The sequence below is a fragment of the Hyla sarda genome, chromosome 11 (genome assembly GCF_029499605.1).
Source record: "Hyla sarda isolate aHylSar1 chromosome 11, aHylSar1.hap1, whole genome shotgun sequence".
NCBI classification, from domain to species: domain Eukaryota; kingdom Metazoa; phylum Chordata; class Amphibia; order Anura; family Hylidae; genus Hyla; species Hyla sarda.
Window position 1 is genome coordinate 8,837,561 of NC_079199.1, and position 21,307 is coordinate 8,858,867.

General features: G+C 46.1%; 1 protein-coding gene across 5 annotated transcripts in view; it reads right to left on the bottom strand.

The window, feature by feature from the left end:
* Positions 1 to 21,307, bottom strand: part of GNG2 (G protein subunit gamma 2) — a 106,522-nt gene that overhangs the window by 25,973 nt on the left and 59,242 nt on the right. For 4 of the 5 annotated variants that reach the window (XM_056545177.1, XM_056545178.1, XM_056545176.1 and 1 more), the window contains one exon: positions 1,258 to 1,313. The gene's annotated coding sequence lies outside the window, so the exon portion shown is untranslated. Of the gene's footprint in view, positions 1 to 1,257; positions 1,314 to 4,708; positions 4,829 to 21,307 lie in introns of those variants that run through there. The other variant, XM_056545180.1, reaches the window with a different exon arrangement.

Sequence of the window (21,307 nt, forward strand, 5' to 3'; positions counted from 1 at the left end):
AGGGGTTGTCCAGCCAAAAGTTATGTAGCCTCTATCCTGATAAGTGTCTGATCACAGGGGGGAGGGACAACCAATGGGACCCCCCGCAATCTCCAAGTGAGGCCCCGGCACTCTCAGCTGTATGGAGCAGTAGACGTCATGTGCCCTCTGCCGCTCCGTGCAGTGTCTATGGGCGACCTGGAGATACCCGAGTACAGGATAGGGGATACATTTCTGATCACGAGGGGTCCGACCACTGGGACCACCCCACGATCCGCAGAGTGAGGCCCTGGCACTCTCGGCTGTATGGAGAAGTAGACGGCATGTGTCTTCTGCCACTCCATGCAATGTCTATGGGCGACCTGGAGATACCGGAGAACAGGATAGAGGATACATTTCTGATCACAAGGGGTCCGACCACTGGGACCCCCACGATCCGCAGAGTGAGGCCCTGGCACTCTCAGCTGTATGGAGAAGTAGATGTAATGTGTCCTCTGCCACTCAGTGCAATGTCTATGGGAGCCCTGGAGATACCCGAGTACAGGATAGGGGATACATTTCTGATCATGAGGGGTCCGACCACTGGGACCCCCCACGATCTGCAGAGTGAGGCCCTGGCACTCTCAGCTGTATGCAGAGGTAGATGGAATGTGCTGTCTGCTGCATCATGCATTGTCTATGGCCGCACTGAAGATACCCGAGTACAGGATAGGGGATACATTTCTGATCACAGGGGGTTTAACGGCTGGGACCCAGCACAATCTTCAGAACAGGGCCCCGGCTCTCTGAGCTGTATGGAGCAGTAGAATGCAGTAGACTGCCGCTCCATGCTATTTGAGTAGAGGATACAGCAGTGGTCTCCAACCTGCGGACCTCCAGATGTTGCAAAACTACAACTTCCAGCATGGGATAGAGGATAAACATCTGATCGCAGGGGGGGGGGGGGGGGGTCCAACCACTGGGACCTCCCGTGATCAGACATTTATCCCCTATGTTGTGGATAGGGGAGAAGTTATTTTTGGCTGGACAACCCCTTTAATCTGGCACGTGCTCGTCTGGCTGTTCATGCATTGTAATTTTGCAACAGCTGGAGGGATGACCACAATTTGCAGGCTACTTGAGGGTCCACCTTCGCTATGGGGGTGGGGGGGTTCCCCATTACTGTATGCTCTGCTTATGATTGCGAAAAGTATTTGAGTAAAACATTTTAACTGATAAAGAGGTAAAACCGAAAATGTACAAAAATAGGAATAAATAAATAAATGAATAAAAATTTACCAAGATAACGGCCGGGTGTCGTCTTCTTACTCTTCACCAATTTCTTCTATTCTCGTCTGTCAAATAGAAAAGACAATGAGATAAAATACAACAGTCATCACAGTCACATATAGGGACATCATTACTGTAGTCATAGTCTGGTCTCCTCCAGAATAGGAAAACGCTGTCCAAGCATGCTGGGAGCTGTAGTTGTGCAGCAGGACGCACACTGGTTGGGGAACACTGGTCGGCTAATTGGTTCGCAGCTGGAAGCCGAGCCCCATTTTCTAACCTCATCCCTGCGCTGTGCATACAAATTGTGCTTTCGAAACAGGGCTCAGCTTCCAGCTGACTGTCAATTAAAGGGGTACTCCAGTGGAAAACTTTTTTTTTTTAATCAACGTGCCAGAAAGTTAAACAAATTTGTAAATTACTTCTATTAAAAAAACGTAATCCGTCCAGTACTTATTAGCTGCTGAATACTACAGAGGAAATTCTTTTCTTTTTGGAACACAGAGCTCTCTGCTGACATCACGAGCACAGTGCTCTCTGCTGACATCTCTGTCCATTTTAGGAACTGTCCAGAGCAGCATAAGTTTGCTATGGGGGATTTTCGCCTACTCTGGACAGTTCTTAAAATGGATAGAGATGTCAGCAGAGAGCACTGTGCTCGTGATGTCAGCAGAGAGCTCTGTGTTCCAAAAAGAAAATAATTTCCTCTGTAGTATTTAGCAGCTAATAAGTACTGGAAGGATTAAGATTTTTTAATAGAAGTAATTTACAAATCTGTTTAACTTTCTGGCACCAGTTGATAAAAAAAAAAAAAAAAAAAAGTTTCCCACCGGAGTACCCCTTTGACAGTCAGCTGGAAGCTGAGCCCTGTTTCCAAAGCACCATTTGTATGCACAGCGCAGGGATGAGATTAGAAAATGGGGCTCGGCTTCCAGCTGTGAACCAATTAGTCGACCAGTGTTTCCCAACCAGTGTGCGTCCAGCTGCACAATTACAGCTCCCAGCATGCCTGGACAGCGTTTGCCTATTCTTTTTCGTGTTGTCCACAGTGCTCTCTGCTGACACCTCTGTTCGTGTCAGGAACTGTCCAGAGCAGCACAAGTTTGCTATGGGGATTTTCTCCTGCTCTGGACAGTTCCTGATATGGGCATCAGGTGTCAGCAAAGATCACTGTGGACAAGACAAAAGAAATTCAAAAAATGAAGATTTTCCTCTGTAGTATACAGCAGCTGATAAGTACTGAAAGGATTAAGATTTTTTTAATAGAAGTGATTTACAAATCTGTTTAACTTTCTGGCACCAGTTCATTTAAAAAAAAAAAAAAAAAAAAAGAAGGTTTTCCACCGGAGTACCCTTTTAATAACAATGTTACTATTCACTGACTGCAAACAGAGATTTTATAAGTAGTTAAGAAATAAACTATTGCAGAACATTTTGTTATAAATCCCGTTCATTTTATTTGCCCCCCCCCCCCCCCCATCCCAATCCTAAGACAAGAAGGTCGGCAATGCTCCTGGGAACCTGCTGCGCAATTCTTCTCTTCTAAAATCCAGCAACCTGATCATCCTCCAGCTGTTAGGGAACTACAACTCCCAGCATGGCTGTCAGGGCACGCTAGGAGTGGTATTGTTTTATTTTTATTTATTTTTCTTCTAGTTGGTTATAGAACACTCCATTGACTTCTTTACCGTCACAAAATTGTAAAAAAATAAAATAAATACCCCGGCTTCGCTTTCCTACAATTTCCTCCTAATTGCCGCCCAGAGAGCGATTGTTTGCGAGCGCCCAAGAGAGCGAATCGTAAAGATAAATACATTACGGGTCCGTGATCTGCTCAATGACACCCGTCTGCTGTGTATCTCTCTATGTTAATGCCGCTATTATAGATCCCAAACACTTCAATGGACATTGACCTATGCAAATGGCGCGGCATCGCCTGGATACGGATGTCACATGGAGGGCCGACCGCGTGCGCCATACCGCAATTAAAATGCTATTAAATCAGTTTCCTGGAGCCTCGGGTCATAACACAATACACTCCGGGGGAGACTTATCAGAACCTGCGCAGAGGAAATGTTGACTAGTTGCCCATAGCAACCAATCAGATCGCTTCTTTCATTTTTGAGAGGCCCTTTTAAAAATGAAAGAATTGATCTGAATGGTTGCTATGGGCAACTGCACCGCTCTTCCTCTACACAATTTTTGATAAATCTCCCCCTCTCTGTGTAGCAGACGGACGGCTGTATTTACAATAGGGAAGATTTATCAAAACCTGTGTAGAGGGAAAAGCGGACCAGTTGCCCATAGCAACCAATCAGATTGCTTTCGTTTTTGAAAAATGCCTCTGAAAACTGAAAGCAGCGATCTGATTGGTTGCTATGGGAAACTGCAGCACTCTTCCTCCCCACAGGTTTTGATTAAAGGAGTACTCCACTGGAAAACTTATTTTTTTTTTTTAATCAACTGGTGCCAGAAAGTTAAACATATTTGTAAATTACTTCTATTAAGAAAATCCTAATCCTTCCAATACTTATCAGCTGCTGTATGCTCCACAGGAAGTTCTTTTCTTTTTGAATTTCCTTTCTGTCTGACCACAGTGCTCCCTGCTGACACCTCTGTCCATTTTAGGAACTGTCCAGAGCAAGAGAGGTTTGCTACGGGGATTTTCTCCTACTCTGGACAGTTCCTGACATGGACAGAGGTGTCGGCAGAGAGCACTGTGATCAGACAGAAAGGAAATTCAAAAAGAAAAGAACTTCCTGTGGAGCATATAGGAGCTGATAAGTACTGGAAGGATTAAGATTTTTTTTAACAGAAGTAATTTACAAATATGCTTAAATGAGATATCCAGCGGTGAACAACTTATCCCCTATCCTAAGGATAGGGGATAAGTTGCAGATCGCGGGAGGTCCGACCGCTGGGGCCCCCCACAATCTCCTGTACGGGGCCCCGACAGCCCGAGGGAAGGGGGCGTGTTGACCACCGCACGAAGCGGCGGCTGACACGCCCCCTCAATACAACTTCATGGCAGAGCTGGAGCGCTGCCTTCGGCAACCTCCAGCTCTGCAATAGCGATGAATTGAGGGGGCGCGGCGGTCGACACGCGCTATCTGGCCGGAGAGCCTGGCCCTCGTACAGAGAGATCGCGGGGGGCCCCAGCGGTCAGACTCCCCACAATCTCAAACCTATCCCCTATCCTTAGGATAGGGGATAGGTATTTCACCACTGGACTACCCCTTTAAACTTTCTGGCACCAGTTGATTTAAAAATAAATGTTTTCCAGTGGAGTACCCCTTTAATCTCCCCCATAGAGTTTATTTACGTGCAGCCAAATTTACGAGTACTACGGTTTTGTTCACACAGAGTGGGGGCGATTTATCGAAACAGTGAATATTCTGTGGAAAGATAGGCTAGTTGATATTTAAAAGATGTATCCAGGCCCCTCCTCCTGGACTCTTACCCAGTTCACCATGATCATATTGAGTTCCATAGTCTCGCGGCTCTCAGGCTGCGTTCACACAGCGTCAAAATTTTCGGCACGTATTCAAGTATGCGGCATGTCCAGCTGTTGCACCACTGCAACTACCAGTACTGGCTGCAGGATCAGACTACACAGGGTTTGTTTGTTGTCTGTTACCATGGAGACACATAGGTCTGTGTAACAGCTGTAGGCACAAAAGAGTAGGACATTTTTTATTAACACCATTTGCAAGATTGCTTCATTGCCAGTGTTTTCCAACCCAGTGTGCCTCCAGCTGTTGCAAAACTACAACTCCCGGCATGTCCGGAAAGCCTTCAGTTTTTTTCCCATAGATTTCTATAGATGGAAAAAAAAAAAAACGCCAGTAGTATACAGCAGCTGATAATTACAGTTCTTTAATAAAAATCCACATGATTAAAGAATCACATGACTTCTAATGGGAAAACCGCAGGGGATAACCACTCCCGCTCCCCTCCCCAAACTTTTGACCTCCAGCTGTTGCAAGACAACTCCCAGCATGCCCGGACAGCCGTATACCAGTGTTTCTCAACCAGGGTGCCTCCAGCTGTTGCAAAACTACAAGTCCCAGAATGCCCAGACAGTCGCATACCAGTGTTGTTTCCAAACCAGGGGGCCTCCAGCTGTTGCAAAACTACAACTCCCAGCATGACCGGACAGCCGTTGGCTGTCCGGGCATGCTGGGAGTTGTAGTTTTGCAACAGCTGGAGGTCTACAGTTTGGAGACCACTGAGCTGCAATATCCGAAGGAATTTGACCATAAGGTCTCATTGTAACAAGACAATAAACTGTAGCAAACCCTCAGCTGGGAGAAAAAAATTAAAGGGGTTATCCAGGAAAAACCTTTATATAGATTATATATATATATATATATATATATATATATATATATATATATATCTCAACTGGCTCCAGAAAGTTAAACAGATTTGTAAATTACTTCTATTAAAAAATCTTAATCCTTTCAGTACTTATGAGCTGCTGAAGTTGAGTTCTTCTTTTCTGTCTAACTGCTCTCTGATGACACCTGTCTCAGGAACTGTCCAGAGTAAAAGCAAATCCCCATAGCAAACCACTTCTACTCTGTGCAGTTCCCAAGACAAGCAGAGGTGTCAGCAGAGAGAACTGTTGCCAGACAGAAAAGAACAACTCAACTTCAGCAGCTGATCATTATTGGAAGGATTAAGATTTTTTAATAAAAGTAATTTACAAATCTGTTTAACTTTCTGGAGCCAGTTGATATATAAAAATAATTTTTTTCCTGGAATACCCCTTTAAGTCTGTACCGGATTTCAGTCCCTGGAACAAATGGTTTCTGCTGGAAGTTGTAGTTTTGCAACAGCTGGAGGCTCCCCTTGGTTGGAGAACACTGCCCTGTGAGAATGTTTTCTTTCACTGACTGCAAGCAGAGAGGAGTTTAAGTTTATTAGAAAGTTGCAGAACTTTTCTGTTTTGCATTAGCGCTTCCATCAGCTGAGATGTTCTCAGTGAAGACTCCAGAATACTGTCAGGGTCACCCCAACCTGTCGACGACTAGAAATGAAGATCACATGAAGACTCACAGAGTAAATACCACATCCGGCCTGAGTGCAGCGAAGCGACCAGACTGCTGCAAAATACAATATCACTCCGACAGGTCCCCGACTTATGGTGTGACCACAACCCCAGACCCAATATAAACAGGTTCAATGTACAGTGAGGGGTATCCCCTACCATTCTACCCTATCAGCTCTGTCTGTATACTGCTGCTGCTGCTATCTCTATGGAATCAGGATATATAGTAGTTATAAACCTCCCCTCCAGCTATATCTGTATACTGCTGCTGCTATCTCTATGGAATCAGGTTATATAGTAGGTATACACCTCCCCTCCAGCTCTATCTGTATACTGCTGCTAACTCTGGGATCAGGATATATAGTTGTTATACACCTAACCTTCAGCTCTATCTGTATACTGCTGCTATCTCTATGGGATCAGGATATATAGTATACACCTCCCCTCCAGCTCTATCTGTATACTGCTGCTATCTCTATGGAATCAGGATATATAGTAGTTATAAACCTCCCCTCCAGCTATATCTGTATACTGCTGCTGCTGCTATCTCTATGGAATCAGGATATATAGTAGTTATAAACCTCCCCTCCAGCTCTATCTGTATACTGCTGCTGCTGCTGCTGCTGCTATCTCTATGGAATCAGGATATATAGTAGTTATAAACCTCCCCTCCAGCTATATCTGTATACTGCTGCTGCTATCTCTATGGAATCAGGTTATATAGTAGTTATACACCTCCCCTCCAGCTCTATCTGTATACTGCTGCTAACTCTGGGATCAGGATATATAGTTGTTATACACCTAACCTTCAGCTCTATCTGTATACTGCTGCTATCTCTATGGGATCAGGATTTATAGTAGTTATACACCTCCCCTCCAGCTCTATCTATTTACTGCTGCTGCTGTCTCTATGGGATCAGGATATATAGTTGTTATACACCTCCCCTTACTTTGGACAGTTCCTAAAATGGACAGAGATGTCAGCGGACAGCTCTGTGTTTCAAACGGAAAATAATTTCCTCTGTAGTATTTAGCAGCTACTAAGTACAGGAAGGATTAAGATTTTTTAATAGAAATAATTTACAAATCTGTGTAACTTTCTGGCACCAGTTGATTTAAAAAAAAAAAAAAGAAAAAAAGTTTTTCACCGGAGTACCCCTTTAAACTGACGAATTCTGCAGAAACATGTCTAAAATGTGTACGACCAGCCTTGTGCTTCTCCCCTTTGACTAATAGGAGAGAGTCCCGAGCTGGCAACCACACTATAGGACAGTGGTCTCCAACCTGCGGACCTCCAGATGTTACAAAACTACAACTCCCAGCATGCCCGGACAGCCAACGGCTGTCCGGGCATGCTGGGAGTTGTAGTTTTGCAACATCTGGAGGTCTGCAGGTTGGAGACCACTGCTATAGGATGTCCAGATTTCCTAATAGGGTATAGGAAAAGGGGTTGTCTCCATGAGATGCGGAGAAGCCCTTTAATACTGATGACTAAGATGTCACTTTGCAAGATGCTGATCCGACTTCTTTATAGATTGGCTTTTCCTTACACTGCTGACTCCTCACTAGCGTGGCAGGTCTGACCTCGTATGGGGTATATATATATATATATACACACACACACACATATATATTGCCTACTTCCCACCCTGGTAGCACATAGACCTTTTATGTCCACGGTGCCATGCTGGGAGTTGTAGTTTTGCAACAGCTGGAGGCCCCCCGGTTGGGAAACACTCCTCTACAGTGTAATTATCAATGGTTCTTCTCTGGCAGATGGGCCCCTCTTCTAGAATTCTGACTCATTATCCAATTATATGTATCTACACATTTCCTTCAGGAGCGGTCATGCCCCGCTGATTCCATGAGACGACTAGAAGACGCTACAGGACCTTCTCGGGGGAATTCATATGTTTCTCTTTTTTTAATTAATTAATTAATTAATTAATTAATTACTATTATTTAAAAAAAAATTTAAATACCAAACGTCTTATCCTCCATAGTTTTGTGCCTCTATATATTGGTGTATTAACAAGCAGAAAGTGCAGTGCTGCTGACTAGGAAGTAGATCTTAAAATGTGGCTGTTTTTGGTTTTCTAAAGGGGTTAAAGGGGTACTCCAACGTCAGATCAAATAAAAGAAGTATATGCTGCGGAAGCCTATAGCATTGCTCCTCCGTCTACCCCCGTTTGAACACCAACAAAAATCCTTTTGTTTTGCGCGTAGCTTCGCCCTCATTGAAGTCGACAGTACGCCCCCTCCCCATACAGCTCTATGGGGGAGGAGGGGATGCACGAACGCTGCATGAACTACATGGAAGAGGCATGTCAGCTGCGGGGTCATGCTGCGGCACTGGACTGGAGAGCCGCGGCAGAGCCAGGGGCCCCAAGCAGGAGATCGCGGGGGTCCCATCGTTCGGACCCCTCGCGATCAAACATATCCTGTGGATAAGGGGATAAGTGTATTTAGACTGCAGATGTTTGCTCTGTACTACAATTCCCAGAATGCATTGCTTCTCCTCAGCTCTTTATCACCGGTCTCCCACCTTGCCTACACCCCTCCTGCCAGTTCCCAACCAAGAGCTGATGCAGAATAATGCTCAGACTCTCTCTCCACAAGCAAGTCTGCAAAAGCTGTTGTATTCATTCCCTGTCTGCTCCTCTGCCTGTGGTGCTCAGAAGGCAGCATGCTGTAACCACAAAAAAAAAAAATGCAATTTTTTTCTACTTTTGGGGGCTTCCGTTTCTACGCAGTGCATATTTCAGTAAAATGACACCTTATCTTTATTCTGTAGGTCCATACGGTTAAAATGATACCCTACTTATATAGGTTTGATTTTGTCGTACTTCTGGAAAAAAAATCATAACTACATGCACGAAAAATAATACGTTTAAAAATTTCCTCTTCTGACCCCTATAACTTTTTTATTTTTCCACATATGAGGCGGTATGAGGTCTCATTTTTTGCACCGTGATCTGACGTTTTTATAGGTACCATTTATCACCGCGTGCGTGAATGTCCGAATTATAAAAATATATTGTTAATGAAACCGCACGGTCAATGGTGTACACGAAAAAAAAATCTAAATCCAAAATAGAGTATTTTTGGTCACTTTCTAATACCATAAAAAAATGAATAAAAAATCAAAAAGTCTGATCAAAAGAAGATCAGACTTTTTGATTTTTTATTCATTTTTTTATGGTATTAGAAAGTGACCAAAAATACTCTATTTTGGATTTAGATTTTTTTTTCGTGTACACCATTGACCGTGCGGTTTCATTAACAATATATTTTTATAATTCGGACATTCACGCACGCGGTGATACCACATATGTTTATATTTATTTTTATTTACATACCGTATTTATTTTTTTTTATGTGAAAAGGGGGGTGATTAAGACTTTCATTAGGGAAGGGGTTAAATCCCATTTATTAACACTTTATTTTCACTTTTTTTTTTTAAATGTTATAGCTCCCATAAAGGACTATAACATTGCACACACTGATTTCCTACACTGATCACTGCCATGAAATAGCATGGCGTTGATCAGTGTTATCGCCGCTCGACTGCTCCTGCCTTGATCTCAGGCACGGAGCAGTCATTCGGCGATCGGACATGCAGGAGGCAGGTAAGGATCTTCCTCGTGTACTGCAAGCTCTTTGGGACACCGCGGCGGCCCCGGACCGCACTACTGAGCTGCCGGGAAGCTTTCACTTTCACTTCAGACACGGCAATCAACTTTGATCGCTGCGTCTGAAGGGTTAATACCGGGCATCACCGATGCAATGCAGCGATCGGTGATGTCCGGTATTAGCCGCGGGTCCCGGCCGTTGATGGCCGCCGGGACTGACCCGATATGACGTGGGGTCACCGCGTTACCCCCGCTTTGTATCGCGGGAGCCGGCGCAGGACGTAAATAGGTGTAATTAAGGAGTTAAAGAAGAAGTTACCGGTCTTGTTTGTAGGTGACCAAATACTTATTTTCCACCATAATTTGCAAATAAATTCTTTTAAAAAATCAGACAATGTGATTTTATGTATTTTTTTTCTCATTCTGTCTCTCATAGTTGAGGCTATAACCTATGATGACAATTACAGCCTCTCATCTTTATAAGTGGGAGAACTTGTACAATTGGTGGCTGACTAAATACTTTTTTGCTCCACTGTATATATACGACATGGAGATGGTGATGTCACCACCTCTGACCAGCCCCTAAAGGTACATCACTTAGGGGGCGGGACTAGAGCTCAAAAAAAAAAAGTTCCAGCAACCCCTCCAGAGACAGCAGATGATGATGCATTGTCTCAGGAAAGAGGGAGGAGTCGAGGGGCTGCTGAGACAATTCCACACTGACAATGAGAGGACTACACAACTTCATGTTAGGGATGAATCACACAAAAGCACGCTAAAGGAAGTACAATTAGTGATAGCCCTGTATTATACATTTTGGGGCGTAAAAGGGGGATTTCACCCCAATATTTTTTTTAGACATCCTATAGACATGTTGGAAGGTGAGTCTGGGGAGTGCAATTGTAGGGAGTTATGGGAATTGAAGCTCTGCAACATCTGGAGAGCCACAAGTTGGTGAACATTTCTCTATAGTTGTGTTTCCCCAAACAGGGTGCCTCCAGCTGTTGAAAAACTAAAACTCCCAGCATGCCCAGACAACAAATTGGCAAACATTTCTCTATGGCAGCTTTTTCCCCAGCTAGTGTATCTCAAACAGTTGCAAAACTACAACTCCCAGCATGCCCGGACAGCCAACGGCTGTCCGGGCATGCTGAGAGTTGTAGTTTTGCAACACTGGAGACACAGCAATATAGAGAAAACTCTGCAATAACTAATTCAGGTAAAGTTACATCTTTCTATTGTGCTTTAACATAAAGGAGGTGAAGGGGGGGGGATCTGCAGCTTTAGTCTTTATGGAAGGATAAGGAGGAGCAAAGAGAAGACATCTGATTGGCTCAAACCCCAGGGCACGGCTAAGACCGCCCCCTAGGAACACCTGACCCCAGTATGCGGGAACAAAAAGACCGAAAACATGCAAATTGCAGATATTTCCGGCTGCGTTATGTCTACTACACATCTACATGGATGGAGGATAAAAAGAGATTTTTTTGCAATTAAACAAAATGAAGCCCATACTCTACTATTGACGCCAGGGCCAGCTCCTCCTACAGACAAAATAGGCAGCTGCCTAGAGCTCCCTCTTGATAGGGGCGCCGCTCTGCCCGCATGAAAGTCTTTTCACCACTAACTGACTCCACTGCCGCTCACACCAACCCCCTCCCCCCCCCCCCCACGCCGCGCCCATCTGAGGCAGACAGGCGCATCACCCCTACATCCTGACATCGCGCACCTCCTAACAGACGGGGACTGTAACATGAGGACAATGAGAGAGGTCCACGGGGGCAATGTGAGAGGGGCATGGGGCAATGTGAGAGGGGCATGGGGCAATGTGAGAGGGCATGGGGCAATGTTAGAGGTCCACAGGGGCAATGTGAGAGGGGCATGGGGCAATGTGAGAGGGGCATGGGGCAATGTGAGAGGTGCATGGGGGCAATGTGAGAGGTCCACAGGGGCAATGTGAGAGGTCCACAGGGGCAATGTGAGAGGGGCATGGGGCAATGTGAGAGGGGCATGGGGCAATGTGAGAGGTGCACGGGGGCAATGTGAGAGGTCCACAGGGGCAATGTGAGAGGTCCACAGGGGCAATGTGAGAGGTGCATGGGGCAATGTGAGAGGTGCATGGGGGCAATGTGAGAGGTCCACTGGGGCAATGTGAGAGGTGCATGGGGGCAATGTGAGAGGTCCACTGGGGCAATGTGAGAGGTCCACAGGGGCAATGTGAGAGGTCCACAGGGGCAATGTGAGAGGTCCACAGGGGCAATGTGAGAGGGGCATGGGGCAATGTGAGAGGTCCACAGGGGCAATGTGAGAGGTCCACAGGGGCAATGTGAGAGGGGCATGGGGCAATGTGAGAGGGGCATGGGGCAATGTGAGAGGTCCACAGGGGCAATGTGAGAGGGGCATGGGGCAATGTGAGATGTCCACAGGGGCAATGTGAGAGGTCCACAGGGGCAATGTGAGAGGGGCATGGGGCAATGTGAGAGGGGCATGGGGCAATGTGAGAGGTCCACAGGGGCAATGTGAGAGGTCCACAGGGGCAATGTGAGAGGGGCATGGGGCAATGTGAGAGGTCCACAGGGGCAATGTGAGAGGGGCATGGGGCAAGGTGAGAGGTGCATGGGGGCAATGTGAGAGGTGCATGGGGCAATGTGAGAGGTGCATGGGGGCAATGTGAGAGGTGCATGGGGGCAATGTGAGAGGTGCATGGGGGCAATGTGAGAGGTGCATGGGGGCAATGTGAGAGGTGCATGGGGGCAATGTGAGAGGTATATGGCGGAAATGTGAAAGGGGCATGGGGCAATATGAGAGGTGCACGGGGGGCAATGTCAGGGGGCATGTGAGCAATATGAGAGGGCATGGGGGCAATGTGCGGGGGCATGCGAGCAATATGAGAGGGGCATACAAGAAATGTGAGATTGACATGGGGGCAATCTGAAAATGATATGGGGTCAATGTGAGGGGGGAATGTGAGAGGGGCAATGTGAAGGTGCATATGGGCAATGTGAAAAGGGCATTGGGGAACTGTGAATGGGGCACTGTATTTGGGAATACTGATCTCTGTATAGTAACTTTTATTTAGCAAAAGTATAGTGCAAAAAAGATTCACAAAAGGGGCGGAGCCAAGGGGGCAGAAAATGGGGTTTTGCCTAGGGTGGCACAAATCCTTGCACCAGTCTTTATTGACGACTGTCAGAAGGTTGAATTCAAGGCACCCGAGATGTGGGAGCCGTCAGCAGTTTTAGAGGATGCAACTGTGCAAAATTATCAAGATGCTGGATCTGCATCAAGAGAGTGTTCCTTGGTAAAAGTGTTGGAGGAGGTCACTGAGGTCACTGAATGATGGGGGTTGTAGTTTAGCAACAGATAGAGACTACCTGTTTGGTAACACACTGTCATGAAGGATCTGTTCACATTATACATTTTTAACATGCCTTTATAAACAAAAAGGAATGCTAAAAACAGAGCCTCACTTACCAACCCCTTTCCCGTCTGTAGCTCCGCCTCTGGTGACATCATCACTAGAGGTGGAACTACACCGCACTAGGCCAGATCAGGAACACAGGTGAGTAAGTGAACTTCTGCTCACTTTAAACAGTATACAGCCCCACGGAGTTAACTAGTGCTGCTCAGCAGTTCTAATTTTTTTCCTTACTGGACCCCCCTTAGCACTCAACCTAGCATGAGGGTAAAGTAAACAAGTGATCTATATAGATCCCTGGTTTACTGCATAGTAGCTTAGTGATCAGCCAAGCAAGTTGCTGTAAAGCAGCGATCAATACAGATTGCTGCTTTACTGTATATTCTTGCAGGGCAGGAGGCATACAATGTATATCTCCTGCCCAGCATGAGCTGTACCCACAGCTGTAGAGTTACGGGCACAGCTCAGCCCCATTATTAGTAGGGACAGTATACAGCGCAGCACTATGTATTACTGTATACTGTACGGCTGGTGGAGGTAAGTAGTGATGAAATGCACCGCTGTATACTGTATGGCTGGCGGAGGTTAGTAGTGATGCTATGTACGGCTGTATACTGTACGGCTGGCGAAGGTAATTAGTGATGCTATGCACCGCTGTATACTGTACTTCTGGCGGAGTTAAGTAGTGATGCTATGCAGTGCTTTATACTGTATGGCTGGCAAAGCTAAGTATGCTATGCACTGCTGTATACTGTACTTTTGGCGGAGGCAAGTAGTAATGCTATGCACCGCTGTATAGTCTACTTCTGGCGAAGGTAAGTAGTAATGCTATGCAGCGCTGTATACTGTACGGCTGGCGGAGTTAAGTGGTGATACTATGCAGTGCTGTATACTGTACGGCTGGCGAAGGTAAGTAGTGATGCTATGCACCGCTGTATACTGTACTTCTGGCAGAGGTAAGTAGCAATGCTATGCAGCGCTGTATACTGTACGGCTGGAGGAGTTAAGTAGTGATGTTATGCAGCACTGTATGGCTGGAGGAGTTAAGAAGTGATGCTATGCATGCTGTATACTGTGCAGCTGGAGGAGTTAAGTAGTGATGCTATGCAGCACTGTATGGCTGGAGGAGTTAAGTAGTGATGCTATGCACCGCTGTATACTGTACGGCTGATGGAGGTTAGTAGTGATGTTATCCTGAAACTATGACATTTTTGCCAAAAACATAGTGTTATGTTGCAGCCTAATGCTATAGTGACAGGGGATGAGTCATCAATGAATCATCTAAGCCTATAGTTTCCAAACCAGGGTGCCTCCAGCTGTTGCAAAACTACAATTCCCAGCATGCCCGGACAGCCAACGGCTGTCCGGGGATGCTGGGAATTGTAGTTTTGCAACAGCTGGAGGCCCCCTGGTTGGAAAACACTGTCTTAGTCAACCAGATATGCAATCCAGACACCCAAGATGTGATGGGCAGCTATATACATTGTGTAGCCATCAATGCAGGACCTTGTCCCATTTTATTCCATCACGTTTTCTTGGATACACAAGGAAGATCTCAGTATATTCCGATTCCGCATACAAAATGTATTCACATAATATATCTTATAAAAGGATATGTTCTCTGTCTGTTTATAAAGGCAAATCCAACACATTCCAGATACAAGGAGATAATCTATTTCTAGGAAATGCAGACGGGGATGAGGAACAGGGATCTGTGTATGATGGACGCTCTATAAACATACGTGACAAAGTGCGTGAAGAGACTGAAAAACAGACCCCTATGTTACTGCTGTATAGAAAGGGAAACCCCCATTTACATAGGAGATTCCCTATAGAATTATTTCTATTCACATTATTACATTACTTATCCTGTACTGATCCTGAGTTATATCCTGTATTATACTCCAGAGCTGCACTCACTATTCTGCTGGTGAGATCACTGTGTATATACATTATATTACTGATCCTGTACTGATCCTGAGTTATATCTTGTATTATACTCCAGAGCTGTGCTCACTATTCTGCTGGCGAGGTCACTGTGTACATACATTACATTACTTATCCTGTACTGATCCTGAGTTATATCCTGTATTATACTCCAGAGCTGTACTCACTATTCTGCTGGTGAGATCACTGTGTATATACATTATATTACTGATCCTGTACTGATCCTGAGTTATATCTTGTATTATACTCCAGAGCTGTGCTCACTATTCTGCTGGTGAGGTCACTGTGTACATACATTACATTACTTATCCTGTACTGATCCTGAGTTATATCCTGTATTATACTCCAGAGCTGTACTCACTATTCTGCTGGTGAGATCACTGTGTATATACATTATATTACTGATCCTGTACTGATCCTGAGTTATATCCTGTATTATACTCCAGAGCTGTGCTCACTATTCTGCTGGTGAGGTCACTGTGTACATACATTACATTACTTATCCTGTACTGATCCTGAGTTATATCCTGTATTATACTCCAGAGCTGTACTCACTATTCTGCTGGTGAGGTCACTGTGTACATACATTACATTACTTATCCTGTACTGATCCTGAGTTATATCCTGTATTATACTCCAGAGCTGTACTCACTATTCTGCTGGTGAGGTCACTGTGTACATACATTACATTACTTATCCTGTACTGATCCTGAGTTATATCCTGTATTATACTCCAGAGCTGTACTCACTATTCTGCTGGTGAGGTCACTGTGTACATACATTACATTACTTATCCTGTACTGATCCTGAGTTATATCCTGTATTATACTCCAGAGCTGTACTCACTATTCTGCTGGTGAGGTCACTGTGTACATACATTACTCATCCTTTACTGCTCCTTTTGCTAAAATAAAAAAAATTAAATAAAAAAATAAAAAGTGTCCCCCCCACCCCCATTATTCTGCACTAAATACCCCAAAATGACAAAGTAAGAAGAGAATTTTAAACAATTTTGCAAATTTATTAAAAAAAGAAAATTTTTTATTTTGCTTGGACATAAGTATTCAGACCTAATGTGCCGCTAGTTGATTGAAAACTACAACTCCCAGCATGCATTACATAGGTTTTGGAATTTGTACTGTAACTATGTAACCATCACAAACCACACACTTTTCAAAGCTGAGCGTTTGCTACAATTGTATCCAGTCTAGACAATCATCTGTGAGCTAAACAAACTGGACCGCAAACAAGCATAGTAATAAACCAGTGTTTGCCAACCAGGGTGCCTCCAGCTGTGGCAAAACTACAACTCCCAGCATGTCTGGACAGCCGAAGGCTGTCCAGTCATGCTGGGAGTTGTAGTTTTGCCACAGCTGGAGGCAGTCTATTTGGGAAACACTGGACTAGACATGCTGGGAGTTGTAGTATTGCAACAGCTAGAGGAGCACTGGTTGGGAAACACTGCTTTACTTTGACACCTGTCTAGATAAGGTCTTATGAGTGACCATGCATATCAGAGCAAAAACTAAGCCATGAGAGGGAGAGAACTGCCTGTAGAGCTCAGCTGTAGTTTTGCAACAGCTGGAGGCACCCAGGTTGCTAAACACTAATTTACTATGACACTTGAATATTTTGGGAAGACACAGCCCTGCTTATATAAGGTCTCACAGCTGCCAATGTATGACAGAGCAAAAACCAAGCTATGAGGTGGAAATAACTGCCTGTAGAGCTCAGAGATAAGGATTGTGTGGACTAGAGAAGAGGATGAAAACATTTCTGCTGCACTGAAGGTTCCCATAAGCTCAGTGGTCTCCATTACATGGAAGAAGAAGGAACAACCAGGACTTTTCCTAGAGCTTCCACCCCACCAAACTGAGTAATCGGGGGTAGGGCCGGCTCTACCCATAGGCAAGTAGGCCGCTGCCTAGAGCGACCCTAGATTATGTTTACCCCTCCCTCCACCTCCTCCCCTAACTGGCCTTCTAGATGGTGAAGGGCCTTTGATGATGTCACTATTCAGTGACCAATAACATGTTTGGGGGCGGAGCTCTACCATGCTGGATAGGAGAATCTGCATCTCAGTGTCACCCCAGTAGTAAGCAGATTACATGAGGAGGAGGTTTGTTACAGTGTGTCACCCCAGTAGTAAGGTGATTACATGAGGAGGAGGTTTGTTACAGTGTGTCACCCCAGTAGTAAGGTGATTACATGAGGAGGAGGTTTGTTACAGTGTGTCACCCCAGTAGCAAGGAGATTACACGAGGAGGAGATTTGTTACAGTGTGTCACCCCAGTAGTAAGGTGATTACATGAGGAGGAGGTTTGTTACAGTGTGTCTCCCCAGTAGTAAAGAGATTACATGAGGAGGGGGTTTGTTACAGTGTGTCACCTCAGTAGTAAGGAGATTACATGAGGAGGGGGTTTGTTACAGTGTGTCACCCCAGTAGCAAGGAGATTACACGAGGAGGAGATTTGTTACAGTGTGTCATCCCAGTAGAGTAGTAAGGTGATTACATGAGGAGAAGGTTTGTAGCAGTGTGTCACCCCAGTAGTAAGGTGATTACATGAGGAGAAGGTTTGTAGCAGTGTGTCACCCCAGTAGTAAGGAGATTACACGAGGAGGAGATTTGTTGCAGTGTGTCACCCCAGTAATAAGGAGATTACATGAGGAGGAGGAGGTTTGTTACAGTGTGTCACCCCAGTAGTAAGGAGATTACATGAGGAGGAGGTTTGTTACAGTGTGTCACCCCAGTAGTAAGGAGATTACATGAGGAGGAGGTTTGTTACAGTGTGTCACCCCAGTAGTAAGGAGATTACATGAGGGGGAGGTTTGTTACAGTGTGTCACCCCAGTAGTAAGGAGATTACATGAGGAGGAGGTTTGTTATAGTGTGTCACCCCAGTAATAAGGAGATTACATGAGGAGGAGGTTTGTTACAGTGTGTCACCCCAGTAATAAGGTGGGGCGTGTCAAAGGGTGGAGCCAATGGGCGGGGTCAAGGGGATGGCAAGATTAGCATTTGCCTAGGGTGGTAAAAATCCTTGCACCAGTCCTGATCGGGGGAGAAGGGTGAGAGAGGAGACCAAGAACCCAATGGTCTCTCTGACTGAGCTCCACAGATCCTGTGTGCGGATCGGAGAAACTTCCGGAAGGTCCAGAACCATCACTGCGGCCTCCACAATCTGGGCTTTATGGCAGAAGAAGCTTCTCCTCAGTAATAACACATATAAGCCTCATTGTAGATGTCGTTCTGTCTTTGGTGAATGTAACAAAACTACATTTGACCCTTCAGCTGCTTTCCAGGCAGAGAACGTCAGTGATTTCCTTCTGTTCTATGGCTGGGAGCAGAGCGCAGCTCGTAGGGCCCTCGCCCCAAGGAAACAAGAATCCCCCTTATTTTCCCTCCCTGCAGATGTTCATTTTCATACAACTAAAATATCAGAAAATGTAAAATTAGACGATATATTTCAGGTTGATTATTCATAAATGTAAATGCAACGCTACGGAAAAACGAAACAACATCTGCGCTGCCGGCAATGACTCACAGCAATCAGCCCTCAATTATCAGAGAGCGTGTTCCTGCGCTGATAACACGGGCGGGTAAGAATAGACGGGGCCATCATGGCTTCTATGTGCTGATATAGATAGATAGATAGATAGATAGATAGATATGAGATAGATAGATAGATATGAGAGAGATAGATAGATAGATAGATATGAGAGAGATAGATAGATATGAGAGAGATAGATAGATAGATATGAGATAGATAGATAGATAGATAGATAGATAGATATGAGATAGATAGATAGATAGATATGAGAGAGATAGATATGAGAGAGATAGATATGAGATAGATAGATAGATAGATAGATATGAGAGAGATAGATAGATATGAGAGAGATAGATAGATATGAGATAGATAGATATGAGATAGATAGATATGAGATAGATAGATAGATAGATAGATATGAGAGAGATAGATAGATATGAGAGAGATAGATAGATATGAGATAGATAGATATGAGATAGATATGAGATAGATAGATAGATAGATAGATATGAGATAGATAGATATGAGATAGATAGATAGATAGATATGAGATAGATAGATAGATAGATAGAACCTGCTGGCTTCTTCTCAGCTGAACTTAATTGAACTTCCTATCTGATTCTGATTAGTGATAATTAAACCAATACTGGATATTACAGCAAACACCTGAGGCGCTTCAGTGTAAGGAAGAGCCAACACTACTCTGTATACGTCCTGCATGTAGAGCTGGGTGTATAGATGGGCAATCGTGTATCCTCTGCCAACCACAGATGATAGAATGGTGGAAGTGATGATGGTGCTGAAGGGAACAGATCTTTATAACATACCAGGTCTCCAGGCTAAGACCGGAACCCTCCAGACACAACCAGCAGCCCAGACCTTACCAGACCCCCCCCCCCCCCAAACCAGCAGCCCAGACCTTACCAGACCCCCCCCCCAACCAGCAGCCCAGACCTTACCAGACCCCCCCCCCCAACCAGCAGCCCAGACCTTACCAGACCCCCCCCCAACCAGCAGCCCAGACCTTACCAGACCCCCCCCCAACCAGCAGCCCAGACCTTACCAGACCCCCCCCCAACCAGCAGCCCAGACCTTACCAGACCCCCCCCCCCAACCAGCAGCCCAGACCTTACCAGACCCCCCCCCCAACCAGCAGCCCAGACCTTACCAGACCCCCCCCAACCAGCAGCCCAGACCTTACCAGACCCCCCCCAACCAGCAGCCCAGACCTTACCAGACCCCCCCCCAACCAGCAGCCCAGACCTTACCAGACCCCCCCCCCCCCCAACCAGCAGCCCAGACCTTACCAGACCTCCCCCCCCAACCAGCAGCCCAGACCTTACCGGACCCCCCCCCCAACCAGCAGCCCAGACCTTACCAGACCCCCCCCCCCCAACCAGCAGCCCAGACCTTACCAGACCCCCCCCCCCCAACCAGCAGCCCAGACCTTACCAGACCCCCCCCCCCCCCCAACCAGCAGCCCAGACCTTACCAGACCCCCCCCCCAACCAGCAGCCCAGACCTTACCAGACCCCCCCAACCAGCAGCCCAGACCTTACCAGACCCCCCCCCCAACCAGCAGCCCAGACCTTACCAGACCCCCCCAACCAGCAGCCCAGACCTTACCAGACCCCCCCAACCAGCAGCCCAGACCTTACCAGACCCCCCCAACCAGCAGCCCAGACCTTACCAGACCCCCCAACCAGCAGCCCAGACCTTACCAGACCCCCCCAACCAGCAGCCCAGACCTTACCAGACCCCCCCAACCAGCAGCCCAGACCTTACCAGACCCCCCCCCAACCAGCAGCCCAGACCTTACCAGACCCCCCCCAACCAGCAGCCCAGACCTTACCAGACCCCCCCCCTGACTAAGACATGACCCCCCCCAACCAGCAACCCAGACCTTACCAGACCCCCCCCCAACCAGCAGCCCAGACCTTACCAGACCCCCCCCCCAACCAGCAGCCCAGACCTTACCAGACCCCCCCCCCCTGACTAAGACATGACCCCCCCAACCAGCAGCCCAGACCTTACCAGACCTTTTAGGATCACAGTATATGGCAGTATTATATTTAGAGGCCCAATATGTGGCTGTATTATATTCAGGGGTGGATCATGCGGCAGGATTATAGTTAGGAGCACAGTGTATGGCCATGCTACATTGAGGAGCACAGTATATAGCTGAAGAAGAGAGAACGACGCTGACCACACGTGATGCTATATAGTAGGGTTTCCATACCAGCGTGCCTCCAGCTGTTGCACAACTACAACTCCCAGCATGCTGGAAGTTGTGGTTTTGCAACAGCTGGAGGCATCCTAGTTGGGAAACGCTGGCATAGACAATGAATAATGAAGCATGTCCTACTGTTTTGTGCCTTACACAGACCTATGTGTCTCCATGGTAACAGACAACAAACAAAATGTGCGTAGTCGGATCTTGCAGTCATATCCCCTTTTTA